This window comes from Rattus norvegicus, chromosome 8, assembly GCF_036323735.1.
Source record: "Rattus norvegicus strain BN/NHsdMcwi chromosome 8, GRCr8, whole genome shotgun sequence".
Classification (NCBI taxonomy): domain Eukaryota; kingdom Metazoa; phylum Chordata; class Mammalia; order Rodentia; family Muridae; genus Rattus; species Rattus norvegicus.
The window spans coordinates 109,165,115-109,183,862 of NC_086026.1; the positions used below are offsets into that span (position 1 = coordinate 109,165,115).

The following is an 18,748-nucleotide window of genomic DNA, read 5'->3' on the forward strand; positions in this document are numbered from 1 at the left end:
TTTTTTTGGTTCTTTTTTTCGGAGCTGGGGACCGAACCCAGGGCCTGGCGCTTCCTAGGTAAGCGCTCTACCACTGAGCTAAATCCCCAGCCCCTCCTGCAATTTTTTAAGCTTCAGTTTTCTTTAGGGACGAATGGTCGTCGATAGCTGTTCCTGGCTGCTGGTGGCAGCAGTGGACAACAGAGATCCAGTTCTCTCCCGGTTAGGTGGAGTGCAGTGGCCTGTGGCTTGTTTTAAAAGCCCTTAGGGGATTCCAATTCACTTTTGTCTCCAATCTCCCAAAGCTGCTAGGAGGCACGCATTCCGGTGGTGGCAGCCGCCACGAGAGGGAGCCAGCAGTTCGGAGTAAAGCCTGCTTCAGCTCAGCTCCGGGTTACAGAATCTCATAGCTTGCGTTTGCCACACTCGCTTTCCTAGCCAGGGTTTTCCAATCTGGGCCACTCTGGAGGAACTCTGTTATTTGTTGGCTCTTTCTGTCGGTATCTTGATCATCTCCTCCCCCTTCCTATAGCCATTCCCTTCAGCCCAGTGGGAAGGTAGGGAAAAAAAAAAACCAAAGTTTGCTTACCATGAGGCTCCTTCTTCCAGCTGTGACCCGGAAGGGCAGCTGGTGACACAGTGAGATGGTGAGGTCCCTGAGCCCAGCTACTAAATCACACTTCAGTTCCCCTTCCCTACAAAGGCGATGGGGGTAACTGATTGCCTCGGGTGCAAATTCCCAAACCTCACTGCTCCTCTAGGCCTGGAGTCCGTTCCAGCTGAGGGTACTGGAGTAGGATTAGGAAGTTCTGTGGAGGATCCTGAGTGGCAGCCTGTGCTCTGGATGTTGCCTGAGAATCGAAGGAGGAAGGCACAGGGGACTTGGATCCTTGGTCCTGGGTTCAGCGTCTTGCTTTCCTGTTTCATTCATGTCTCTGAGCCATGAGTTCAGTAAAGGAGATAGACAGACAACGGGTTCAGGAGGAACAAATGCGCGTAAAGCTGCTGACCGACCAAGGAGGGGCCTCATGTCTCTGGCCTCTGCCTCAGAGGCAGAAATGACAGTATGATTCTCCTGTTTCTGGCACAGGTCTTTCTTTCCACTTCTCAACCATCCATTGATATCCATTGTCATCTCTTTGTCCATTGTTATCCATTTGTCATCCTGCTAGTTGCGGTGTCTTGTTTTGTCTATTAACCAGAGCTGGCCACATAACCAGGAACCCTGCCTGCAGTCTTTGGACTTAGATCAAACTTTATCTATGGCGTTGTACTAAAATCTGGCTCATTTGACTAAGCCAAAGGCCATTGTCAGAACGGTGGTAAACATAGCCTCCTTACTGCCCACACAGAGTGAGACAGCTGCTGTATTCATGGAGGGGAAAGGAGGCTCAGGGAGCAAAAGGTGTGTGTGTGGGGGGGGGTGGGGGGTGGGGGGGTTGGGGGTTAGGGGTAGTGGTGCTAATTTCCTGCAAGGGAGAGCAAAGAGGAGAGCCGCTGGCTCATTTTCAGTTGTAGGATTCTGGATGAAACTGGTTTGCTATTCAGCAAAACATCAGAAATAAAAACAAAAGGCAAATGTCAAAGTGGCCCACAGATTAGCCCAATCAGACTTGGAATTTCAAATACTATCACGGAACATTTTAGTTTATTATTTTTTATTATTTTCTTAAAGATTTATTTATTTATATATAGGAGTACACTGTTGCTGTCTTTGGGCACACCAGAAGAGGGCGTTGGATTCCGTTACAGATGGTTGTGAGCCACCATGTTGCTTGCTGGGAATTGAACTCAGGTCTTCTGGAAGAGCAGTCAGTGACCTTAGCTGCTGGGCCATCTCTCCAGCCTTTGGTTTATTATTTATTTGTTTATTTTGCGCCTCAGGACAACTTGCATGGGGCCAGTTTTTCCTTCCACTGCTTGGGTCCCAGGGATTGAATCCAGGTCTTGTGACAAGTGCCTTTACCAGCCAAGTCATCTGGCCAGCTCTGTTCTGTCTGTTTCTAACTGAGGTCATAATTGTAGTGTAAAGTAATCTCAGGGCTGTCTAGAAAGCCTGAGAGAATTAGGAAATCACGAGGCTGCTGTGTTCACTTTTAGTTGGTGAAGAAATGAACACCCTCGGTCCAAAAATCAAAATGCCAACAAAGACAGAAATTAAAATGGAGTGTGTGTGTGTGTGTGTGTGTGTGTGTGTGTGTGTGTGTGTGTGTGTGTGTGTGTGTTCTTGTTTCTCTGGGTGTACATGTGGAAGCTAGAGTCTCCATCTTACTTTTGGAGATATTGTCTCTTACTGATCCGTAAGTGAACTCATAGATTTGGCTGGTGCAGCAAACCTCAGGATTTCTCCTGTCTCTGACCACCCATTGCTGGGATTGCAGGCATGCAGCCAGATTCTGCCTTGCGTGTGGATGTTGAAGGTTCAGGTCTTTATACACGGAGACATTTCCCCAGTCTCTGACTGCATTTTTAGCATGTCAACTACAGCATCTATTCAACGTGTTGACCATACATCCTATACCTTTTCTTTTTTTTCTTTTTTTGCTTAGTAAGTCATGGTATAGTTTTAAGATTTTATTACATAAAGATTAACCTCAAACTTTCAAGAAGCTTAATATTATTCCAACATTTGAGTGTATTTTTTAATTTAATTACTGCTGTATTAGTGTATGTATGTCTCCAATATTCTCTATTGTAAATGATAATGATACATGTATCTTAGAACATTGATTATTTCTAGACTGTTTTATTATTTTCTTAGAGTAAACTCAGTGAGGCAGAATATTTGATATGGATATAAAACAAGTTCAGATCTAAAAGGATCATTTTTCATTCACTTCAAAGCCAAAACTTTTCAATATTTTTATTGTTTCAGGAACAAGCAGGTGTGGCCACGCCCCTCCTCCCCAACCGGAAGCTTTTGATTTGCTCGCTGACAAACATGTCTTCCTGCCAGAGTAGACATTTTTATTTTTCTCCTTTGATTTTTGCATTCATGTCACTGAGTAAAATTTTAATCAGAATGATAAATCCACTGCAAGGTTGTATTTAGTATCTTTTAAAAGTAAAATTAATATCAAACAGGTTGGCAGAAGTAGTTACCCCCGAATTATACATAAAATGAATTCTTACAGTTCAGATTTTAAATACTATAATCTTTTTTATTAGTGAGTAATAATATCATACGATGAGTTTTGACCATATTTATGCTCTCCCCCAACTCCTCCCACATCCATCTCTCCCCCGCCTTTCCTCCTTAACTTTGTACCCTCCTTTCTTCTTTCACCCGTGAATTTGTGCTGCCCAGACATCCCACTAAATGTGGTTGACCTGCCAGTGGCAATGTTGTTAGAGAAAACGGACTCCCCTTCCCAGTAGTTATCAATTGCCGATAGCTCTTTGCTTAGGGGTGGAACTTTATGTCTAGCTTGTCTCTCTGTGCTCTGATTGGTTAGGTCTGCCTCGGTTTGCATGGGTCTTGTGCATGGGATCACAACTGCTCAAACATAGTTTCAAACCGACGCCTAATAACTTCCTGTTATACCCATAGATTAGTGCATCAGTCAACTGTCCTCGGAGAAGGCTCTGTTGCCGTAGATGACGATTAACACAGACCCACAACTGGCCAAGAGAGTAGGAGACTGTAGGATGCTCAGACCTTAGGGATCATCTGTACTTCACCCCCACCTCCCAAGGCTCAGGGATCGTCATCAAAAAGGAGGCAGAAAGAGTATAAGGACCAGAGATGGTGAACAAATACCAGGAAGGTTAAAGCGGTTTGAATCTGTATCCACCGATGGTTAAGGATGGTAAGCATTTTTTAAAGTGTTTCCTGGCCATTTGTGTGTGGTGTGGTGTGGTGTGGTGTGGTGTGGTGTGGTGTGGTGTGGTGTGGTGTGTGTGTGTGTGTTGTGCGTGTGTGTGTGGTGTGTGTGTGTGGTGTGTGGTGTGTGTGTGTGGTGTGTGGTGTGTGTGTGTTGTGTGTTGTGTGTTGTGTGTGTGTTGTGTGTTGTGTGTGTTGTGTGTGTGTTGTGTGTGTGTTGTGTGTGTGTGGTGTGTGTTGTGTGTGTGTTGTGTGTTGTGTGTGTGTTGTGTGTTGTGTGTGTGTGTTGTGTGTGTGTGTGGTGTGTGTGGTGTGTGTGGTGTGTGTGTGGTGTGTGTGTGTGTTTGTGTTTTCTTTTGAGAACTCTAGTTACATAAGTCACTTTATAATTGTTTTTGGGAGTTTAGTTTTCTGAGTTCCTTGTATGCCGTAGTTATGAACACTCTATCAGCTATCTATCTGACAACTATTTTCTCCCATTCTGTGGGCCACCTTTTCATTCAGTTACTAGTTTCCATTGCTGTACAGAAACATTTTAGTTCTACTGAGATGCCTTTGTTGATGGCTGGTTTTATTTTCTGTGTTCTACTTTTTCCTCTGGCAGTTTCTGGATATCAGGTGTTATGGCTTGTTTATGCTTGGCCCAGGGAGTGGCACTATTAGAAGGTGTGGCCCCGTTGGAGTAGGCATGGCCTTGTTGGAGTAGGTGTGGCCTTGTTAGAGTAAGTGTGTCACTGAGTATGGGCTGTAAGACCCTCATTCTAGCTTCTTGGAGGTCCAGTCTTCCACTAGCAGCTTTTAGATGAAGATGTAGAACTCTCAGCTCTGACTGCACCATGCCTGCCTGGACTCTGCCATGCTCCCAGTTTGATGATACTGGACTGAACCTCTGAACCTGTAAACCAGCCCCAATTAAATGTTGTCCTTTATAAGACTTGCCTTGGTCATGGTGCCTGTTCACAGCAGTAAAACCCTAACTAAGATGTCAGGTCTTATTTTACTGATTCAATGTGTCAAACCATTCCTGAATCTCTGGAATGCAGTCAATTTAATCACGGTAAATAATCTTTTTGATACGATCTTGATTTTGGTTTATAAATATTTTAATGAAAACATTTGCAACTTTGTTCATCAGAGAAATTGCTCCACAATTTTCTTTTTGCATACATGCTTTTATCTGAGTTTAATATCAGGATAATACTAATGTCATTAAAAGAATTTGGAAGCATTTCTTTCTTTTCTATGTTTGTGGAATACTTTGAATAATATTGGTATCATTTCTTCTTCAAAGTCTCATAATTGCTATAGGTTTGTTTAAGTTACCTATTTCATTTTAATCTAATTTTGGGCATCTAGATTCTAGAAATTCATCTGTTTCTTTTACACTTTCTAAATTAGATTTAGATTTAGCAGGTATCTCTTTTTTTTTTTTTTTTTTTTTTTGGTTCTTTTTTTCGGAGCTGGGGACCGAACCCAGGGCCTTGCGCTTCCTAGGTAAGCGCTCTACCACTGAGCTAAATCCCCAGCCCCTTCACTGGTATCTCTTGATATGTCTCCATTTCACCTCTAATTTTGTTAACTCGGGTTTTAGCTCTGTTATTTTCTTGTGAATTTGGCTAAGGGTTTGTCAGTCTTGTTTATCTTTTCAGAGAATCTTTCGCTGATTCTTCATATTGCTTTTTTTCATTTCACTTCTATTTTATGAATTTCTTATCTTACTTCTTCCTATCTACTACTTTTGTGTTCTTAAAGGTTTTAAAGTGCATCATAAGTCATTTATTTGAAAAATCTAATATATATAAATGATTTATTTATTATGTATGTGTGTTTGTGTTTATTTGTTTGTTTGTTTGTTTATTTATTTATTTATTTATTTATTTATTTATTTATTTATTTATTTATTTATGTGAGTACACTGTCGCTCTCTTAAGACACACCAGAAAAGGGCGCGGGACTTGTTATGCAGGTGAATGTTTTGCTCACACATATGTCTGTGTACCACATGCATCCCTTGTACCTATGGAAGATAGAAGAGGGCCTTGGGTTTCCTGCAAGTGGAGTTGCGGCTGGTTTCAAGCTGCCACATGGATTCTTTGCAGAGCGGCCGGAGCTCTTGCCTCTGCTCCATCTCTCTGGCCCCAATATTTTTTCCTAATGCAAACTATTACGACGATATTTGCATTCTGTTTCCATTTCAAACAGAAGGAAATCTTCATGTGGCTTCATAAAATGGCCGGACTATAGTAACACCCTCGTTTAACAATAATGCTGTGGTCGGGCTTCCCAGTCTCTGGCTGACAGGTGGGGACATGCAGTGCTCTAGGCAACCAGACATGCTCAACTGTGCCTAAAGCAAACACATGTGATCCAGACCCTTCAGAATGTATGCCTGAAACACACATGCCCAGGTCTGTCTGTGTGCCTTGGGGTCAACGGGGAATATTCTTAATTAACGTCTCAGTAGAAAATGCTTATTCAGAGAGAGATAGTAAAAGCATGCCAATTTTAAACTTATGTATGTATTATCAAAAAATTATTTTGATGTTAAAACCTCAAAAATGCTTTAGGGAGGAATATTTATCAATGTCAGCAATGGAAAGACCACATGAAGACAATACAAACCAGAGCTTAAGTGAGTATGATGATTGCCTTTAAATTCTCTACAGGGAATGGCTCTGTCTTCTTCAGTCTTCAAGAAAACCCAGCAGTCTCCAGGTTCCGTAGTGATAAACTGAGCCTCAGAGTAAACATCGCCTTTATTTACTAAATGTAGTTTTTTTTCTCCTGCATAGAAGTCTTGTGCATCAGGACCTGCGCCCAGTTATTTGCTCTTGTGGAAACTGCTTCTATTCTGTGGCTTTCCCTCTCATCTGAGTGGTGGACCTTCCTCATGGTGTAATTTTTCCTGTTGGGATAGAAGAGGTTTTTAAGCACTCACTTTGAAGAGAAGGATCATTTTGCGAATGAGAACCAAGCAGAATACAGACCTCCCACCTCATGGGTAAAACCCCAAACGTGCAACACGGATGTACACTGCAAAACACTCAAGGGATGTTCATGTTTCCAAGTTCAGCACCAACCGGCCTCAGGCGGCTTTTTCCTTCTCACCTCCCTCCCTTGGTTTGGAGCAAGACATACCTTATCATCTTTCTCTTTTCCTGGCTTAAGACTACTCCCGGGAGCTAAAATGGCAGGCAAGCAGTTGGCTGTTAGGCTTAGGAAAGCTTCAACCTGAACACCTGTGGCACAGTCCTAAGGGTTCTGGAGTTGTAGAGGAGGGGCTTTCTTGGGGGAGCAACAGCCCCTTCCCTGAGTAGTGAAATTTCAGCATGGCTTTGCTAATGGCTGCTGGTGACTATGGGTCTTCAATCAGGACAGTCTTTGGTGATGTTTCAGCACATACTTATCTTCCAAAGCCTTCAGGGAAATACGAGCCATGTGCTATCCCACTGGGCCTGATAAGTCTCCAAAGCCTCCCTGGGTGTGATGCCAAGGAGGCACTGTAGAAACTAAAGGAGGGTTCCCCCCCACCCCCGAGATCTGGGGGTACATTTGTCTTCTAGCTAATGTCACAGTTGGTGCTTTCTTTTGCCAAGTTGCATGATAACTGGACCTCCTCTTCTTTTATAGCCTCGTAATGAGATGAGAGGAGGATTTGCAACCCCCTCCCCGACCCCCAGAATCTGGAAAGCAGGAAAGAACGTTGGCTGCGTATCCATTAGATCTAATGAGCTAGATTCATTTCAAAGGCATCCTGTTGACCTACCATGGGTCCTTCTGAAGCTGTGACCTAGAAGAGGCACCGGGCCTTTTGTCTCCAATGGCTGGTGGGAGGGAGGCTGGGCAGCCAGGATGATGCCCTGCTGGACAATGGGGAGCATTGACGAAGTGCTCCCATTTATTGGCTGAGCGACCGCATCAGTCATTCATTCACAGACACAAGGTCTAAATTGCAGAACCAATTAACAGCACTAATAGCCCTTGCCTGAATTAATCTTTGAGACAAAAGGGAGGAGAAGTGGAAGTGCTATTAGCAAATCAAGCTGTACCATCCCGGCTTTATTGCGGGGATCTCGGTGTCTGTATGTGGCCATTGTGCACTGACTGCAATTACAGCCCTCATTTAAAAATGATTAAGTGGTTATAATTATTTTTCAATTAAAACTTATATCTTCCATTTATGCAACATCTCAGACTCCAATTAAACTTCTTTTTAAAATTGCCACTGAGCCCAAAGATCCCTGCTTCGTCTTCTGCCAGGAAGCCTTAAACTTAACCCACTGAGGGCTCTCATTTCCAGACTTCAGGAGTCCATGAAATGTAAGCACTGAGACGAAAGTTAGCAACAATAAAAGTCAAAGTGCCTGTGTGAATCGGCCACCCTGTCTCAAGAGGACCAAGATACTGTGACACCGAGAACAAGGTTCTTACCACTGACCAGTGATGCCACTGGACGAGCTGCTCCCTGAGGCTCTGCTCTTAGAGCAGCTGCCCCATTACGACAGAGACACACGAGTGTATGAACAATGTAACCCGTTTTAAAACTTTTTATTTTTGTGTGTCCATACAGTGGCGTGTAGGCGGTAACTCAGAGAGCAACACGAAGGGAACAGTACCCTGTTCCCACCCAAGTGGGTCCCAGAGATCCAACTCAGGTCATCAGGCCTAGTGGCAAATGCCTTGTCCACATCTTACTAACCCGAGATGTGAAGTTTTGAGCATTTTGGTGCATTTGACAGTACAGTTAGAGACGTTTCAGGGTACTCCCTCTGAGACGCCTAACCTTGGTCGTCAACTAGATTGGGTTGAGAGACACCTGGGAAATGCTAAGACAGCAGGGTGTGTCTGTGAGGGTGTTTCCTGAGATGTGGAGCGCAGAACTAAGTGAAGACTCACCCCAAATGTGGGAGGTGTTAGAAAATAACTGGGGTCCTTGGTGGAGCATAAAGTGGGGGAGGAGGGAGCTTGCTATAGGCAAGACTGACTCATTCTCAAATGGGTGCATTTTTCTGCCCCAGCCAATGGACACCAGATTCCAGATTCCTCAGCTTTTTTGTTTGTTTGCAAACTTTATGATAGTTTTACTATTTTATGAGTGCAAGTCTTTTTCCCTGCATGTATGTCTACCTACCACATGCATGCCTGGTGCCCACCGAAGCCAGAAGAGGGAGTCAGTTCCCTTAGAACTGGAATTGCAAGTGCTTCTGGGTCACCAAGCGGGTGCTGGAAATGGAATCAGGTCCTGTAGAAGAGTAGCTAGCGCTCTTACTCCCCTGAGCCATCTCTCCAACCCCAGTTCTTCCGCCTTTCAATGTGGACTCCTGGTAGCAACTTTCCAGGGTGCTTACAGGCCTTCGGCCTTGGACCCAGGCCGCATTATTATAGCCTTTCAGTTTCTGAGACTGAAAAGATTTTGGTTTTCTTAACTCTCCATACTGCAGACTGCCACAGTGGGGCCCTTCAGTCTCTCATTGTGTGAGCCAGGCTGCATTTGTATGTATGTTGCTGTGTGTGTGTGTGTGTGTGTGTGTGTGTGTGTGTGTGTGTGTGTGTGTATGCAGTATACGTACGTGCTTATGTGTGTGGCTGTGCATGTGTAGAGACCAGTAGTTAAAACCAAGTGTTTCTTGATTGCTTTCCAACTTGTCTTTCTTTGTTTTTTGCTCTTTTTTTTTTTTTTTGAGACAAGTTCTTTCATGGAACCTGGAACTCATTGACTAAGGTAGGCAGAATGGCCAGTGAGCGTCAGGGAATCTCCTGTCTCCTCTCTACACCCCACATCCCCCCACATGCATCCCCCCTGCCACCACTCCTGGACATTTTCTGTGGGAGCTGGGGATCCATTCAAGTCTTCATGCCTCTGTGGCTGGCACTCTACTGAGCTCTGGCCTAGACCCCTCAATCTATTAAATTCTCTCATGATTACACCTATGTGTATTGATTCTGCCCCTCCAGAGAGGGCTAATATGCCTCCCAAAACTCCCTTTATCTTGTGCTTGTCTGAGGCAGATGAGGTAGAAGTTATGTATACATCATGGCCCATTTCATCTTCCTGGCCTATAATCAGTGCATTTCTTGGGATATGACCCTCCTGGGCATATCACGCATCTTGTAATGTGGTGTTGGGAATTCTCTGAGGTTTAGACACTCCAGTCAGGACTGTTTAAAAGGCCATGTCACTCGCTTCAGTGATGACCAAGAGCTATGGGAAGAAGTACTTGGGCTCAGAGAAGCAGTGAGAGTGGTTAGTGTTTATTCTACTCCTGACTGCCCTTGGCCTCCTGTTTTAGCCGTTTTTTCTTTTGGGGGGGGCTAGTAATCTGAATTTGGTTCTGTGCTGTTGAAAGCATCTGTGTCACATGTAATGAGTTTTAAAAATTGGACAATTAAAAGAAATTATTTCTAATCTTCTTCCTTTACTATCAAAGTCATCGTTTGTCTAGCATAATTGTGGCACTCACAAAGAAAATTATGCCTCGAGATAGAAGAGGCAATGACAATATTAAAATATGGAGCTGGCTACATGGATCAGACTCTGACCTAGAAACTCAGTGAAAGCTCACAGCCCTTTCTGCAAGATATTTCTCCTTTTCAAAAGTGAAATGATCCAGGCATGGTTGTCCATGCATCTAGCCTAGCGTTTGGTGACTGAAGCATAAGAACTGCCGAGAGTTTGAGGCCAGCCTGGGCTACAGAGTGAAACTGTCTCAAAATAATTTTTAATATTTATTTCAATAAAATATACCATTTAATTTATTTAATACTGTCCATGTCTCCAAAGTGCTTTTTTTTTTTTTACTTTTTTTGTGGCTGTAAAATATCTGATCCTGGTATAGGGGTGTGGTAGAAAAGCTGAGGCAGAGGGCAGAGTGTTTAAGGCTAGCCTGGGTTACATGGAAGACTTTGTACTACAGCATCTTAACTTTTGAAGACCTGAGAACTCGGGAAATAAACCTAGGCAGGGTAATCAAATTAACCAATCTATAAGTGGGCTTGAAGAATGTTAATACTTTCTAACTGTGGAAGGTGTTTCAGGTTTGTTAGACATCTTCAGTATCTGACTTTCCCACAGCCACAGGTCAGCAAGCTTGTGCATTCTCCTGGCTGTGTGGGCTGCAGCTAGGCTCACAGGAAAGAACCGACAGTTTTACTTAGCTCTCTGTGTTGGAAAGTAGATAGAGAGTGGCCAGGCAAAGAAAGCAATAGCAGCCTCTGGATTCAAAGGCAGAGGAGGAGTTACATTTGAGGCAAGCCAGCATTGGCAACAGAAGGGAGAAAGGAGCGGGCTCAAGGGCCACCGGGTTTAATTAATACTTTTAATAAAGCACATTAGACTTTCGTTACCATTTTTAGTAACTAAGATCAAATACATTTCTGCTCTTTTAAAAAATGTTCTTACTATTTCCTTCTGAATCAATTACTTTGCATCATTTCTTTTAAAAAAAAAGTAGTTTTATAATATACCTACAGTGTAGATTAAAAAAAAAACTTTTAATTGGTTCTTTGTGAATTTCATGTTATGCACCCGGGGATCCCATTCATCCCCCCCTCCCCTTGTATCTGTCCTCCACCCTTGCAACCTCCCCCAAACAGAGGACAAAAATTCATCGTGGAAGCTGCAGGGTGTCACAGTGTGCCCCACCGTATACCCTTTGGATCACATTTCTTTGCTTGCAAATGTTGTAATGAGTCATTGGTCTGGTGCTAGGCCTCTGGCTTCTGCTACTCTATCAATACTGGATCCTCATGGGGACTCACTGGATCCTCGCCAGGATAGCATGTTGTTGCCCTGTGTCATGGAGACCCTGTAGTTTTGGATCTGTAGGACCGGTCCCTTCATGCACTCCAGTAGTTCACTGACGGGGTAGATGTTGAATTGGCTGAGCCAATTCAAAGCCCGGGTGTAGGCCTGAGAGGTATGTGAACTGGTCATCCTGCCTACTCTCACACCCCTGGGGATGGCTCACCAGCAACCCCCACAAGTCTGGGCCAGCTTTACTTCATTGGCCCAGGCGAGGTGCAGAGTCCACTCTCCCGAGTGTTGTAGCTGGTGAGGGCACCAGTCTCTGACTCTCATGTTCCTAAGCCAGCTCTTTTTCATTATATGGCAAAGGATGAGGGAGGGAAGGAGGGCATTTCTTCCTCATCCATGCCACTGCCCAGCAGATAAGAGGAAGGGATGGTTCTCCTTCACTCAAGCTCTCGGGACAGCCGTTATATCCAGGGCCAGCTCTACTGTGCTGCTCAGGCAAGGGGTAGGGCTTGCTCTCCCAAGTGTTGCAGCAGGTGAGGGGCAGGACCAGATCTCCTGTTCTCGTGACCCTGTTGGGGCCAGATCTCCCATCTGTCATAGCAGCAAAGGACAAGGGTGTGGGAAGGACATCTCTTCTTTGCCCACACTGTAGCCCAGCAGACAAGAGGCAGGGCTAGCTCTCCCACACTCATGCCCTCAGGGCTGGTTCACCTGAACCCTCATATCCAGGGCCAGATCTTCCAGAATGCCCAGGTAAGGGTTGGGGCCGGTTCTTCACAGCCTTCAGACACCAACAAGTCCCTGGGTGACACCGCAGACCAGGGACATCTACCTGACCTTTGGTGGTAACAGACCCCTGCTACTACTGCAGGGCCACAGACCCAGATGTGCCAGCATAGGTCTCACCACGGTCCCCTGTGGCATCCCTAGCTACTCAAATTGGGCTGCTCTTAATAACTCTCAAGTCTCCAGTTCTGCCTCTCTTCATTGCGCCCACATCCTTCTGCTTCTCTTTCTCTTCCATTTCTCCTCTACTGACTTGCTCCTCTTAGCAGTGCCTGGGGTCTCTGAGGGTCTACGGTGTCTCAGGAGTGCTAGGCCCCACTATGGCATCAGGCAGGGGACATCTCCAATATGGTCTGTTCCCGGAGACCTGCCTGGGGACAGACTGGTGGTCATTCTAGGCTTGGTCTTTTCAGGGAATGTTAGGTTACTAATCATTCAGATGTTGGTAAGTCAGAAGGCAGAGTGTAGGCATAGCCTCTCTCCTCTCTGCCACCTACGGACACACATGTGACACAGCAGCCACACCTGCAGTGCCTCTAGGGGCAGACAATGTAAATGTTTTAAAGTTGAATTTCCAAATGGGACTGGGGATCGTTCTGAGGAATTTGCTTCGGGATACAATGCTAACTGGTGTTTCCTCCATAGTGGCACCAGAACCCATCGTTCCTAGTTATGATAGCTATTTAGAAAGTCTGAAATCTTATGGGACAATGACTTCCCTCTATGCTGGGGCCCCAGTGGCCCATCCTCTACCTGCCCTGTCTCTATTCTCCAGTCTTTATGCTTCTTTATGAATGTAAGGAGGCTTTTGTCACCGCCTGCTAAGTAAGACCTCCTGCTTTCTACTAAGTAAAACTTCTGTCGGGATATTGATTAGGCAGTGATTAGAATTACATCTAACGTATGGGCTACTTTAGGGAAGACTTGCCATCTTTATGGGATTGATGCCTCCCTCCCGTGACGGTAGAGAGTCTCTACTCCTTCAGGTCTGCCTTCATGAGCTTCAATAATAGTTCAGATTCTCCTCCACAGGATATACTATTTGTTCCAAGGCTCTTTGTATAGACTTTTATATTTTGACACCGCAGATGAGCTATCGCCCTATTACGTTTCCTAATAAATTATGACCGCATAGACTCTCTATTGATTTTTCTATATGCACTTTGTCTCTAGCGAGCCTGCCGAATCCTCTTCATTTGCAGTGTTGCCATTCATACCCAGGGCCTGGTGTGAGCACCGAGCTATGCCTTGAGGACCACTGAATTCTCTCGTGGGAGGGAGGGAGTGCTGTCTCTTCCTCTCAACTCTTCTAAGCTGTGGAATTAAGTTGCTGGTGTTCAAGACAATGATAGAAGGAGCAACAAAGGCGCTTTGCCTTGTTTTTGTCTTAAAGAGCGCTCTTCTGATATCTTACCCTCTAATATACTGTTTATTTTAGACATGGATAAACACTCTGTCTCGTGGAATAAATGATCTCTGCTCCTGAAAAGGAAAAGGTTCTGTTTCTTCAGACTTTATCCTGTGTTTATTGAGATGATCTCAACCTGTTCTCACCTAGTGTTATAAACTGTCCCCAACCTCCTGGGATATACTCTACATTATAACAATATATTATAGAATTAAATTGAATGACTTTTAAAAAAAGACTTATTCATTTTATGAATATGAGTACACTGTAGCTGTCCTCAGACACACCAGAAGAGGGCATCAGATCTCATTACAGATGGTTGTGAGCCACCATGTGGTTGCTGGGAATTGAACTCAGGACCTCTGGAAGAGTGGTCAGTGCTCTTAACCGTAAAGTCATCTCTCCAACCCCTAATGATTTTTTTTTTAACCTAAGATATTTTTCATCTCCTTTTACAAAGTGATTGATCTATAATCCCCTCCCTTGCTTTCTCTCTCCCTTTCTCTTGTCACTTCCTTCCCTTCTTTTCTTCCTTCTCTCATTTTAATATCGAAAATATACTGATCTGCCTCCATGAATTAATTCCTGTCTTTGGAACTGTGGTCATTTAGATTGTTTATTTAGCAAATGTTCATCGGATGTGCCAGATCCTGTTTTAGTCACTGAGGACACATGTATTTGACCACATGGCCAACCAGCATGTATTTGACAGGCCTCACTCTCTTGCCTCCAGGTATTTGGGAAGGGGCAGAATCTTTTGATTACTATTCAGTTCTTTCCTAGTTTTGTCCACATATTCTATTTTTCTTTTTGGCTTTAAAAGTCTCTCTCTCTTTGTCTTTCTGTGTGTATGTAATATACATGTACGGGTGCCAGAAAAAGGTATTAGGTCTCATGGCATTTGAGTTACAGTGTTGTGAGCCCCACCTCTCATGTGGGTGCTGGGAACTGAGCTCTTTTGTTCCCTTCCGGATGTTCGGGAAGCACAATGTATTGAGTGTGAAGAGAGAGTTTCATCCTGCACATCCCCTCCACATTCTTTCTCACACAGTCTGGTTAAAAGCTTATTATCACACTAGAGTTTTGTAAGGAAGGGTGTTCCAGGTTTTCCCTTCCCTCCCTGCTCCCACCCCCACCCCTGCTGTGCTTCTCTGCTGAAACAGTTTCTGTTTCTAGCATCCTGAAATGACTGGGTCACTAACCACCTGATTTCCAAGCTGTCCGTTAGAAAACACGTTTCTCCAACGGCCACACCACTGAACAGAACTAGTGCTCACAGAAGAATGGCTGAGTCCAGGTCTGGGGCCGAAAATATACAAAACGATCCTGGAGCATCTGTCACAATAGACAACAAAGACCCTACCCAAGATGAACTGGGCCATGACAATAGGATCCTGGTGCCTAATTAAAGGCTTTCATTTTCTCTGGCCAACAGTGAGACAATATGACCATCAGGAGAGAATAAAATCGGTGCAGGACTGAAATAGATCTTGTTTATTAAATCCCATGAGCTAATAATGATATTAGAAGTATTCCTTACAGTGATATTTAATGTGAGGATGTTAGTTCATTATCCTAAAAACCCTTTCAACGGGGAAAATGTAGCATTTGTTTTGATTCCTTACCCAAGCTGTCCCCAAGGGAAAAGAGTAGTGGTGGCAAGCTGTTTTTGGGAAGAATTTTAGTTAATTATACATGGGGCAGCCTTCCTTTGTAGCCCTTGGTGAATTTTCAGATGTAGGTCATGATCCTTAATGACACCAAAGCCTGCTGATTGGGTACAGGGGAGGAGGGCATGCCACTGCCTGAGAAGTGTCCAAAGCAGCTTTGAACCACAATTAAACCATAAGCAGTTGCTTTTAGGAAGGATAGGAAACTCCGAATGCTCTCAGTGGTTCCGGGGGACTAGAATCAATGAAACACAGGATGTAAGAAAATTTGGAAGAGAAACTGTTTTTATGCTCCTTTTAATTAAAAACTATGTACGTATGTATGCATGTAAGAATGAGTGAATATATGTATGTATGAATGTATATATATATGTATGCGTGCATTTATATATGTTTGTATTTATGTATGCATGTATATTTGTACCATTTATCTATCATTTATCACGTGTGTGTATATCGTCTGTTTGCATGTGTGCTATGATGCATGTGGAGGTCTTATGACAATTTTTGGGAGTCAGGTTTTTTTCCTTTTAGAATATGGTCCCGGGGAATCAAACTTAGGTCGTCAGGTTTGGCAGCAAGCGCCTTCATCCACTGAGCCATCTCACCTGCCCCTTGTGGACTTCTTCAACAAGTGATTATCAAGGGGGGAAAAAGGAGAAGGAAGTGTGGAGTTTATAGATACCTACAGACATATAAATCAATATAAGAACCAAATCTCTTTTCTGAATCCTGATTCAAACAAATGATACAACTACCAGACAATTATTAACTGTTTACATGAAGCAATGCCAGGCATTGAAGGCATATCTTTTAAAGATAAACATGGAAGGATTTATGCTATACACACACACACACACACACATACACACACACATATATACATATATATTCCCCCAAATTGGTAAGAGTTAAAGTTGGATAGTGGGTAGAGGTCTATTATAAGGTCCTCCTTAGTTTTGCTAATTTTGAATTTTCCTGTAACTAAAAATTGTGCGTCCAGTGGGGCTAGGGCGGCAGCTCAGTAGCAGAGCTTGCCTAGCAGGCTGGCCCCTCCCTCTGAAAAGGCTAACAGTTGCTTATCTCAGCCTCCAAGTGCTGATTCTGTCCATGCCAACTCTCCCACACAGCGTTTTCATTGGCCACTTCTAAGCATCTTTAGTTTCCTTTTCAGCTTTCTCTTTAAATTATGGATTTTTAAATAATGCACTTGTGGACACGCCGCGTGCACACATTACTACTGGAGGTCACCTGCTGTCCCTTGTTTGTTTCCTGTGTTACATCAAGAAGCCTTGCTCACACTGTGCTAGTTTAACTCTGAACTATTAGGGGTTTCTTTTGCAGCTTAACGCGCGCTCAAGGTGAATCATGGTAAGAGTAATTTTAAACAATTAGTTAAAATTTAATTTGGAAAGGGCGTGTATTATGCATCACGCAGAATTGTGAGCCTGCAGTTGTATCTATTAGATCAACATTGTGTTGCTGGTTAGTTATACATGTTAAAAGTTCACTCTGTTGTTGACAGCTGTGTTAACTTTTCCTGCTACAGATCCTTTAGTTTTCTTTATTGTTTTGTAGCTTTCTAATTTGCACACTTTGATCCTTTGTAGCTCCGTTTTGCTGGTTGGAGCCTGTTCTGGCTATAAGTGCGGTGTGTCTCATGGCATTCTCAGGCACCATTCTTACTATGTCCCTGGACTCTGACTCAAAAATTTGGGCAGGGAACATCAAGGATGGCTGCCTTCCTGTTCCAGCATACAAGACACAGATGGTTGGCGTGGCTGGAAGCTCGACTCACCTGAAAACTAGGTCTAGGTGTAAGGCTTGAGCTAGAGTGGTAGAACTGATTCCCGGGTCACTGCCTGTGGTGATTCCATGGGTGTGGCCTTGGCTGTGACGGCTGGGCTCTTGGGGGAGCATCTCGGAGTATGTGTCTAGAGAGCAAGCATCTCACAGACTGAGGAAGACATGCAGACTTCCTCTGATTTTGCCCTGCTAAGGTCTCATAGCCTTGTCGCCATCATATCTTACGTTTTCAACCATGTGAGAGTCAACTCCGAATCCCAAGGAAAGAGATCAGACTTTTTCTCTTCACTGGAAATGGCAGTCACAGTGCAGAAGAGAAGTGGATGGGGAGATAGTCTGTGGCCAGATCTGGAAAAGGCGATGCTCCTCTGAGCCTATTGTTAGCTGCAAACTTATCACCATACACGTACGTTTAGATGGTCCTTTATCATTTTATGCCATCTTCCTGTTTACGTTTTAAAAATGCAGTTTATATCACTTACCTACATTTTCTGTTCCAAGTGATCAACTACTGAGCCACATCCCGAATCCCATTCTTTGGGGGATGGGATATATGATATATATACATACATATGTATATATATATATATCATGATATATGACATGCATTTTTTTATTTCTTTATTTTCCATTTTTTTCTTACGGTTTTAGTTTAGGTTAGCCTTTAAAAAGTTCATATAACTTTCACGATTAAACTTTCATGATTAAATCTTTTTTACGTGTGTTGTGGTCCTTGTCATTTTAGAACCTATTCCGCCGTCTCATTTCATCATCTGCAGAAGATGCAGGAGGCGAGCAGCTTCAAGGCAAACCAGGTGAGTGAATCTGCGGAAGGAAGAATTGGGCTGTTCCAGCTACTCCTATCCCCGTTCGCCAGGGCCTGAGAACTACTTTAAAAGAGAACGACTCTATTTGCCCTGACGTAGGGAAATGAGACTGTGCAAATGCTGATGGATGAAGGTTGGTTATTAATATTTACCCCTCGGCCACCAAACAGGCACGACAGTTAACGGCATCAGTCATTCAAACAGTGGTTGTTTGTTTTAAATATCGTTCTAGTGAGGGAATACAGTGACGTGTGCACAAAGAAGGCTCTGTCCTGTCCTTACAGAGACTGTAGTAGAGGGGAAGATTGGCAGTGAATAAGGCTGGTAGTGGGGCCGTTGTAGAAGTTAGTTCTTCCTCCCAGATATAAAACTCACACTCAAATATATCTACAAATACCCTGGCCATATAGCTAGGCTCTTCTCTGCCTAGATCATAATGTAAAATAATCCACTGATTCTGATCTACATTCTGCCACGAGGCTGGTTACATCTTCCTGTGAGAATCTCTCATGCCTTACTTTATCCCAGAATTCTTTCTGCCTCCTGGATGTCCCACCTTCTATTCTACCCTTTCTTACAGGCTGTAGACTTTTTAACTGACAAGTGATGCATCCATACAATATACAATATAGTCTTTCTACAGATCCTTGGGTTCTTTAGAGTCATAATCATCAATGCACTGGAAGGAGAATGGTT

General features: G+C 43.8%; 1 long non-coding RNA gene and 1 other non-coding gene across 8 annotated transcripts in view; one reads left to right on the forward strand and one right to left on the reverse strand.

The window, feature by feature from the left end:
* The window catches only part of LOC134480090 (uncharacterized), a 63,685-nt gene that overhangs the window by 20,502 nt on the left and 24,435 nt on the right, over window positions 1–18,748 (forward strand). For all 7 annotated transcript variants that reach the window (XR_010054253.1, XR_010054258.1, XR_010054254.1 and 4 more), the window contains one exon: window positions 17,971–18,040. This is a non-coding gene — a long non-coding RNA (uncharacterized LOC134480090). The remainder of the gene's footprint in view (window positions 1–17,970; window positions 18,041–18,748) is intronic.
* Window positions 12,757–12,888, reverse strand: LOC120094486 (small nucleolar RNA SNORA17). The gene has a single exon (XR_005488792.1). It is a non-coding gene; the product is annotated as a small nucleolar RNA SNORA17 (small nucleolar RNA).